Source organism: Choloepus didactylus, chromosome 1 (genome assembly GCF_015220235.1).
Source record: "Choloepus didactylus isolate mChoDid1 chromosome 1, mChoDid1.pri, whole genome shotgun sequence".
NCBI lineage: Eukaryota > Metazoa > Chordata > Mammalia > Pilosa > Megalonychidae > Choloepus > Choloepus didactylus.
Genome location: NC_051307.1, coordinates 59,173,399 through 59,182,991, shown reverse-complemented (window position 1 = coordinate 59,182,991; position 9,593 = coordinate 59,173,399). Strand labels below are relative to the sequence as shown.

The 9,593-nt window shown below is 35.2% G+C and overlaps 1 pseudogene; it reads left to right on the top strand.

Annotated features, from left to right (window-relative positions):
- The first annotated feature begins 8,149 nt into the window (after positions 1 to 8,149).
- Positions 8,150 to 9,089, top strand: LOC119531671 (annotated as a pseudogene).
- Positions 9,090 to 9,593: the final 504 nt, after the last annotated feature.

The window sequence follows — 9,593 nt, the reverse complement described above, 5'->3', positions numbered from 1 at the left end:
GGGGCGCTACCCTTAAGCTTACTTTAGGTGACTTTCAAGGAAAAGGAACTATGCATTCTCACCCATGTCCTTCCCCAGGTATATTACTATTCTGGCAAGGGAGGTAGGGAGCACCTCAAGCTAACTAACCTCAAATGAGTCAAGCGAGGAGGACCAGTATTAGTGCCAGTGCTCCGCAGTAGGAACCACAGCACTTGTCACAGGGGACCAAAATTTTAAAAGCCTTAGTGCTCAAATTAACCAGGATCTAAAAACCTTAGAAGAGAGCGTTACTAAATTTGAGGATTCCTTAAGCTCTTTAGCAGAAGTAGTGCTCCAGAATCGGAGGGGACTCAACCTTGTATTCTTAAAACAGGGAGGGCTTTGTCTAGCCTTAGGCGAAGCATGCTGTTTTTATACTAACCACTCAGGTGTAATTAAAGAAAGTTTAAGCCAACTTCAAAAGAGACTACAGGATAGAGAAGAGCAAAGGAAAAAGGAGGCAAATTGGTTTGAAAGTATATTTTCTCAATCTCCATGGTTAACTACCTTAATATCAGCAATTGCTGGACCCCTGACTCTTCTCATGTTAGCCTAATCATAGGCCCCTGTGTTATAAACAGTTTAAATTTGTCCAACGGCGTATTCAAAGCATAAAACTCATGGTTTTGCAGTCTCAATATCAACACTTACTCTCAGAAGAAACAATGATTTGATTCTCCCTAAAAATCAGTGGGGAATGAAGTGGGCTCCCTCCCCTTAATCTGTAACAGGAGAGTCCCCTCCCCCTCAACTGGCAACGACTGCAAAGTAAAAAATGTGTAAGCACTAAGCCCTGAGAAGAAGGAAGTGAAACTGTACCATTTTAGGGAGTGAAACTTGCGGTTGTATGCATTAGCCAAGCATAACCGTTTCAACAATCAACCGTTGTGCCAACCTTGAGAAAATTTCTCAACCTTGCTAAAGATCCTAAGCAGCCAATAACTAACCGCCAACTCTGCTTCTGTCAAAATAGCTTGCTTGCAATTTCAGGATGTGGTTTCTGCCTATATAAGTCTCAAGCACACTCGGGTCAGGGCTGCTTGCCGAACTCCCAGTATGGAGTGACGGTGAGCAGTGGCCGGCCGGCTAATAAAGGCTCTTTAAATTCTGTTTGGCTGTCTCATACTTCAACTCGCGGGCACCGTAACAGTTTTATCATTTTGATTAGACATCCTTGGTACCTCAAGATTGAGCATAAGAAGAATGAATAGCAGAGTCTAGGAATAGGGCTAAGATTTGTGAAGGAAAGTGCCATGGGAGGTTACAGGAGCAAGACAATGACAGATCAGATGCTTGTGAACACATGGATGACAAGCCAAGCTAAGCAGAGAAAACCAGAATGGAAAGCTGAAGATGGGGGTGGGGTGGAGGTGTGACTAAAAGGCTACAAGAGAGGTGAGGTAAATATCATATCCTGTTGTAACCAGTGCCCTGCTGGCAATAGTGCCAGGCAGAACGATGTTCCAGATTGGGGACTCTTACTGCAGAAAGAATTCAGAGACAAGAGGGACCAGTAGAAATAAGTAGTAAAGTTTATTAAAGAAAAAGAATGAAATGGACACAAAAAGAGAGACATTGTATGTTACCAGTAATATGAACTCTTATTGTAGAATATAGGGGACCTAGAAATAGATGGCAGTTAGTTAAAGGGGAACAATAATCTCATAAGAACAGTTAAGATATTGACAGTAATCTTAATGATATGAGAATGTTCAGGAGTGACTAGGGTTTGTTAATATTTTTGTTGTATGGTAGAAGCATATTGGAAGCAATGAAGTTATTTCAGGATGTTTGTTTCTCCTGTTCCTTTGTTTTATTTTATCTGGAAATGCTTTTTTAAATATTTTTTTTTTATTTTTTGATAAGTAAAGTTAATAATTCAAAAAAGAAAAAGAGAAAGATACATGTTAAAAAGATAATGCAGGCATCTTTGAGGGAGAAGCAAGCACTGAGTGGGAGTGGGTTAGCATGTTATATAGGAAAGTTTTGCTGGTGGCAGATTTCCATAGTAACCTCTGAACACTAGAAGCTTAAAAGTTTTGTATTAACTGTGGTTTGCATTAACTAGGTGTTCTCTTTGTTCTAGAAGGAGATCACTGTCAGGACTTGTGGCCTTCCATCACATATCTAAAATTTGTCTTTGGGCAGATGTTTAACAAACTTTATGACTCCATGCTTTTTGTCATTAACTAAGAGTTTGCTTTGCGACCATGGTTTTACAAGCTTTATGGTATGGAGAGTCTTTAGAGCTTTAGGGGAAATTTTGGCCCCATGAAGTCTGCAGTTGAAGCTTGCAGATCTTCTTTAACTCTTTTAAAGCTGAATAGAAGACCAGGCACCACAGCCTTGATGCCCTATTCTATCCTGCCTCACTGGGACACTAGCAACTGAGTCAGTACATGAAAGATGATGCATTACTCAGTATTTCTGATATTTTAAAACTTGAAGCCAAAAGAGAAAAAAGGACTAACTTTAATTTTTTTTCCAGATTCCATTGATGTTCAGCTTTTTGCTTTCTCTCTCTGAATTTCATTCTTTTTATAAAGGATTCTGGTAATAGGATTAGGTCCCATCTTGATTGAGATGGGCAATACATTCTTAACTGAAGTAATCTCATCAAAAGTCCTACTTACAATGGGTTTACACCCATAGGAATGGTTAAAGTGTAGGAATTTTTTTTTGGGAGGGTACATACAGCTCCAAACCACCACACTGTATTTACTTTGAGTGTAATTTTAGCACTGAAGAGGATTTAAATGAATCTTACGGTAATTTCTATAGAGTAATAATGACTCTAATTTCTTGCAGTTCAGGGTATTCACATGTTGTATTTGAAGGACATAGCCTATAGCTATAATTTGATCCCAGAGAAAAATATATCTCCTTACAATAGGTTGTTTGAACACATGATGAGTAATAGAAAAATCATTCCCTATATACAGATGTGCTTCCTTCTTTCATTTCTCTTTTTAAGGTATGAAGCATTACCCTTATGAGAAGAGATCTGGAAGGGGGTCAAAGATCACCAATTGTGCCATGAGAGCTTATGAGTTGACACTGCATCTTCAGAGCTGCAACCATTAGCTGCAACCATTAGCTGTTCCTTTGTATACTAAGGAACTTCCTAAGGCATTAGAACAAGGAAAATTGGGTTAATTCACAGGTTTCTCTCACTTTTGGTTAAAGATTATATGACAACAAAACTTGAAATTTCCCTTAGAAAATCGGGTTAATTCACAGGTTTCTCTCACTTTTGGTGAAAGATTATATGACAACAAAACTTGAAAGTTCCCTCATACTACATATATTTCATTATCAATTGAATATAAACAGATTTGTAATAAAAGTTTTAATAGTGCAGGTAATATATATGGAATGGAAAAAATTTTTAAATGATTTGTTGTAGAGGTCATCTCATTCTATTCATTTCTTTTAATTAATCATTTCACTTATAAGTGATTTATCATCTCTATCATCCTCACCTCCCCAGCCATTTACCAGTACTTAAAACAGGTAAAACTTTTAACACCATTTTACTATTCAGTTATTAAATGCTTGAGATCCTAGTGCATTATGATATAAAGACTAGGCCCTTAGTTTTTACTGAATAAATATTCTAGAATTATTCTGCCTTTTTAATTTTTATCAACTTTTAGAGATTCAGTTATCTTTCAATAATTTTCCTGTAAGTTGGTGTAATGAACAAAGTCCCTGACCTAACCCCTAAGCACATGTGTGATCCCACCCAAGAAGACCTTCTGGGACACAGTTGGCACCTCCCTGCTTTGCCTTTGCATGCCAGCCACATCAATCATTTTTTGTCCATCAAATAATCTAGGCCCTTCAACAATCTAGGTCCTGTGGATGGTAGGTGTCCACAGGCATCATTTTGACAGAAATGAAGACTCTCTGGCCCTACCTAACACCTACTCAGTCGAGTCTTCATTTTCACAGGAACTCTAGTAGATTTATACACATTAAAGTTTGGGGAGAATTGATTTAGGCCACGTTTTGTGGCATTCTTTGCCTTTGTTTTACCTTTTGATCTTCTCCATGACCTTAGCCTAGTTGATTCCTATTCATACTTCAGATTTTAACTCAAAGTGGGGAGCTAATAATTTAAGCTGCAGTTGCAAAGGGGTGAAAATTTTTTTCTTGGTGTTGACTCATGAAGCTAATCTAGTACTGTGGCCTCATTAGAATCATGTTTCTAATAATTCAGACATGACCATGCTAATCAACACCCTCAGAGAAACAAATTTTCTGTTTAAATTGAAGTTTGCAAAAACATGTCAGAAGTTTCATCTGTGGTACAATATTTCATTTGTTACAACTAGATGTGTCTGCTGTGACTTGATTTATGATTTCAAAGGCTGTAATGCCCTGTGGAACAACTTGGATTTCTCATAAGTGTCCAAGTCCACAATGCTGAGATGAATAGCTAACTTTGTGCTGAAGGGAATCCCTGGACACTGTTAGGGGAATTTCACTTTTACACACTTATAATTGTTTACTCTTGTTTTCAAAGCATACTTATATAAATTACGTTTTCCTGAGTTTAGGAATTGAAACCTCCAAAGTGAATCACTGAGGAATGAATTGCTATCTATGTTATTGTCATTCCTGTGCTACTGTATTTTCCCTGCTTTGGTAAGCCTAACATTTTTAATGATTCTCTAAATTTCCCACAATATATAGGTATGTGAGAAATTGTTTCTTTAATATTCATTATTCTGTATATAAAAGTTGAAAATACTATTTAATTTATTATAATTTTAGGCTGGATTTAAAAGATGTCAAAATAACCTGGTGAAAATTTGAAAAAAATAATAAATTGTGTATTTCATTTTAAATAATGTAAAATATAGATAAGCAAAATTATTAATATGCATATAATTATATATATAATACTGAATTGTTCCCTTTAAAGATGTTTTGTTATATTGTTAAGCTAACTGTAGTGACTTTTTAAGATACATTTTGTTGAGGTAGACATTAAACAACTAAAAAACTGGATTTAAAGATTTGTGATATAATTTTTCCTGCATGAAGAAAACTTTCTGATGATTCTGAAAATGTAGACATTGTGTTTAAACATCTCTGATTAAAACAGTTTTAAGGTAAGCTACTTAAATATTAACTTCTTTAATCCTTCATCCCTTTTGACTTTAATGTTAGATCTATTTATCTCTGTCTGTATATCTAATCTATCTATCTAGATTGTTTTCTTCCTTTGCTTTTCCAAGGTTTATGACTTACTAAATACCCACAACACAAATTGAATCTGAGTGTTTTCAATTATTTAGTGATTTTGCATTGCTTGGGAACCCATTTCAAACAAAAATCCACTTAGAAATAGAATTAGTGGTTGGGGTTATTTATGTAGGTTGTATTCAAATTCTAGTCTTTGGCTCAATTTTATTCTGCTAAACACTGTTGGAGAAGAAATTTTTTCTAGTAAAACCAGTAGTAGTTTTAGAGAAAATCATTTCCAATCACACTAATAGCAAAGATAAAGCAAGCAACAGATTAAATATGTAGAACACTTCATGCAGTGCTAGTGTATATATGAACTACTCAGTATTTGTAAAGTAATATTTAAAAGCAAAGTCCTTTATACACAAATTCTGTAGAAAATGAATTTTGATGAGAAAAAAAAATCACCAAGACTAACAGAACTTTTAAAGAATGTCAGAGTTAAGTTATACATTCACCTCAAGCTGCTAAGTCCATTTATTTTATCTTCAGCCTTTCAGTGATATGGGTTTTCTGACTCTGGGCTCATTTTTCTACACTTTTCCATCTATGTCTCTGTTATTTTCAGCTTATTTCTCTTTTCCTCTCTCCTTATTTTCTTCTCACTTACCCAAATTTCTCTTTATACTTTTGCTCCCCTTTAGATTCCTTCCTCTCTGCTCGTTTCAAGTGTTCCACAGGAAAATAATTTTACGTTTTTCTACAAGCAGTACACAAATACAACCTGGTTTTCCATATCATGGAGTATCATGGGATACTATATCATTCTCCTTACTGTTTGCACCACTTTTTTCCCATTCACTTCTCATTTCTCACTGGCTTCAACAATAACACAAAAAGGAAATGGAATTTGCTCTCACTAAAGCCACTATTAATCTCTTAATTTTTACATTCAGTGATCTCTGCTCACTACTTATCCAACCAGAACATTTATTTTGGCATTTGACACTGTACTTCACTTTGTTCTTCTTTAGTATCTTTCTTCTCTTACTTTCACATCAAGAGCCTTCCCAGTTTCCCTTCTGCCTTCCTGACCACTCTGTTCAGTATGCTTTTCTGTATTTCCCTTGTCTCTCTTCTGTGCTAGCTAGGAATTTTGGTTTCAAGTGACACAAACTAGCTTTGGTGATTTAAGCAGTAAATAAATATTGTGTTTTTTAAGTGGAAATTTGCTCTAGCATAGAATTCCTAGGGAGATTAGAAAATTCACCTGGGAAAATTTGTAGAAACAGAAGAAAATAAACTGCCAGTCAACACAAAATAATGTCCCACCCTAGTTCAGTGAGAGCTGCAGTCACAGCTGCTGAACTTATGATGCCAAAGCTCCTATTGCTGACACCACTGGCATGGATGCAGGGGGCATTTTCTGGAGTATTGATAGTGCTGCCTTGATTGCCTTTGATACCACAGTTCATTTTTGTCCCCTTGTGCATTTGCCTCCCTCTCTCCCATATTCCAAATCCTCGGTAAGGATTTGATTGGCCAAACCTAAGCCAAGTCCCTTCATTCTAGGGTCAAATGAGATGCAAGTTAAGTTTGTATGTTTTGTGTCTTTCAGAGTAGATGGAAGCCTCTGACCCCACCAAGAATTATGTAGTGGGAAAGGGATCAGATGTTGACCATCCAATAATATATATTCATTACTCCATTTAATACTCCACTTCATCAAAATTCTTCCCTTGACCTTTTCTTTCTGTATTCTTCCCACGTATCCATAAGCATTACTTCAATGGCCCCAATGACTTCAAGGCATTATTTCTATTAAGTTCTAGCAGACTTAAGTAAAAGCACCCACAGGCAATTTTTTTTTTTTTTTTTATTTTATTTTTTTTTTTTTGAATTAAAGTGCCCACAAGCAATTCTGATGTGTAATTTGATTTGGGAACCAAGTGAAAATAGTAACAGCTTCCTGACTAGCATACCTCACTCCAGTTTCCTCTCCCTGTAGCTTATTTCTACAATACCATCTAATTAATTTTATTTTTAAAATTATATAAGAAACCTGTATTTGTCTTTTTTATCATATTTTTATTGTAGAATATAACATATATACATAGAAGTGATAACCTTCCAAGTGCAATTCAAGAAGTAGTTAGAGAGCAAATGTCAAAGAATGTGATGGATCACAGTTCCACAATTTCAGTCATTTCCTTATTGTGAAATTTAATATATATACAAAAAGGTGACAGCTTTCAAATCACAGACTAACAAGTAGCTATAGAACAAATTTCATAGGATGCCATGGATCACATTTTCACCATTTTACTCCTTTCCTTCGATGTATTCTAATACCCTAGCAACTAAGGAAAAGAAAATTATAGATTCAGTATTCATAATCCTTTGTTAAATTCCATCTTGTCTTTAATTAATTAAAATTAATTAAAATAATTAATTTTAAAATCTCTTACAATGCCACTATCTTACAATGCTACTCCCTGTTCTAAAAGACTTCAGTGCATGCTTATTGCCTGAGGGATAAAGTTCAAAATCCTGCACATGGCATTCAATTAATTTTGTAATACAAGCCCTTCAGAAATATTTACCCCCGTCTCTTATGTTTACCCATGTAACACACTTAAAATTTCTTTCCCACCATCATCAGTGTCCCTATATATTTAGCATACTCGTACAATGCTTTTATTTTCTGAATCTGTTAATTCCTCCACATTTTGAACTGATATAATTGCATTCATCTCCATTTCTTCAATCCCCCATAATAGTTTCCACCAATTATAGTAATATTAAATCAAATTAAAAGGTCATTCTGATAACAAGATGATGTTATTTCAACTCCCCTCCCCAAATTTTCACCTTATAAATCCTTGGTGAATGTTCTTTTTACATGTATTCCATTTTATTTCAGTGACTATCCAGTGAGGACATGGAAAAGGAAAATACAACATTGCTGATGGAGTTTATTCTCACAGGACTCACAGATCAACCAGAGTGGCAAATCCCCCTATTCCTGGTGTTCTTGGTGGTATATTTCCTCACCATGGTGGATAACCTAGGACTGATTTTTCTCATCAAGAATGACCCTCACCTTCACTCCCCCATGTACTTATTCTTTGGGTGTTTAGCATTTGTGGATGCTTGTCTGTCATTCACAGTGACCCCTAAGATGCTGGTTGGCTTTTTAGCCAAAATTACAATGATGTCTCTCTCTGAATGCAGGATACAATTTATTTCTTTTGCAATCACTGTGACCACAGAATGTTTTCTCCTGGCTACAATGGCATATGATCACTATGTGGCCATATGCAACCCTTTACTTTATCCAGTGATAATGACCTATAGACTATGCATCCAGCTGTCAGTCCTGTCATTTTTATGTGGCCTTATTCATGCCTTAATTCATGATAGCTTTTTATTAAGATTAACATTCTGTAAATGTAAAACAATACATCACTTCTACTGTGACATAATACCACTGTTTAAGATTTCCTGTACTGACCCTTCTATTAATTTTCTGATGGTATTTATTTTCTCTGGTTCAATTCAGGTATTCACCATTATGACTGTTCTTTTCTCTTATACATCTGTTCTCTTTACAGTCTTAAAAAAAGAGGTCTGTAAAAGGCATAAGGAAAGCCTTCTCCACCTGTGGAGCCCATCTCCTTTCTGTGTCTTTATACTATGGCCTGCTTCTCTTCATGTATGTACACCCTAGATCTACTAAAGTGGATGATCAAGATATGATGGTCTCTCTGTTTTATACTGTCATAATTCCTTTTTTAAATCCAATTATCTACAGCCTTAGAAATAAGAAAGTCATAGATTCACTGGCTAAAATGTTAAAAGGGAAATGTTAAAGTAAAGCTCTCTTATATGTTTTCCTGTTATTTGAACAGTTATAAAATTGTGCAGTTAGATGTGGCTATGATTTCATTAATGCATAATGTATTCTGTAATTATAATTGTCCTAAAAATGTTTGAAAACTTATTATTGTGGAATATCAATAAGCAGTTTTCCTAACACAATCTGTGGAATGTGACAGGAAGGTATCACCTTATTATCAATACTAGCATTACTCTGAAATCAAAGCAAGATGAAGACATCACAAGTAAAGAAAACTATAGACCAATTTCCTTATGAATATAGTTGCAAAAATCTTCAACCTAATACTAGCAAAATGAATCCAACAGCATATTAAATTGATTATACACCATGCTACAGTGTTTAAATGCCTTGAGCTGTTAGAACCTAAGAAGCTCCTTAAAAAGTTTGTGTATGTTATTCAAAAACATACAGAGAATTTTAATCATGTCATACAAGTCATTCAAACAAAACAATTGTAAACATTTTAAATGCTTAT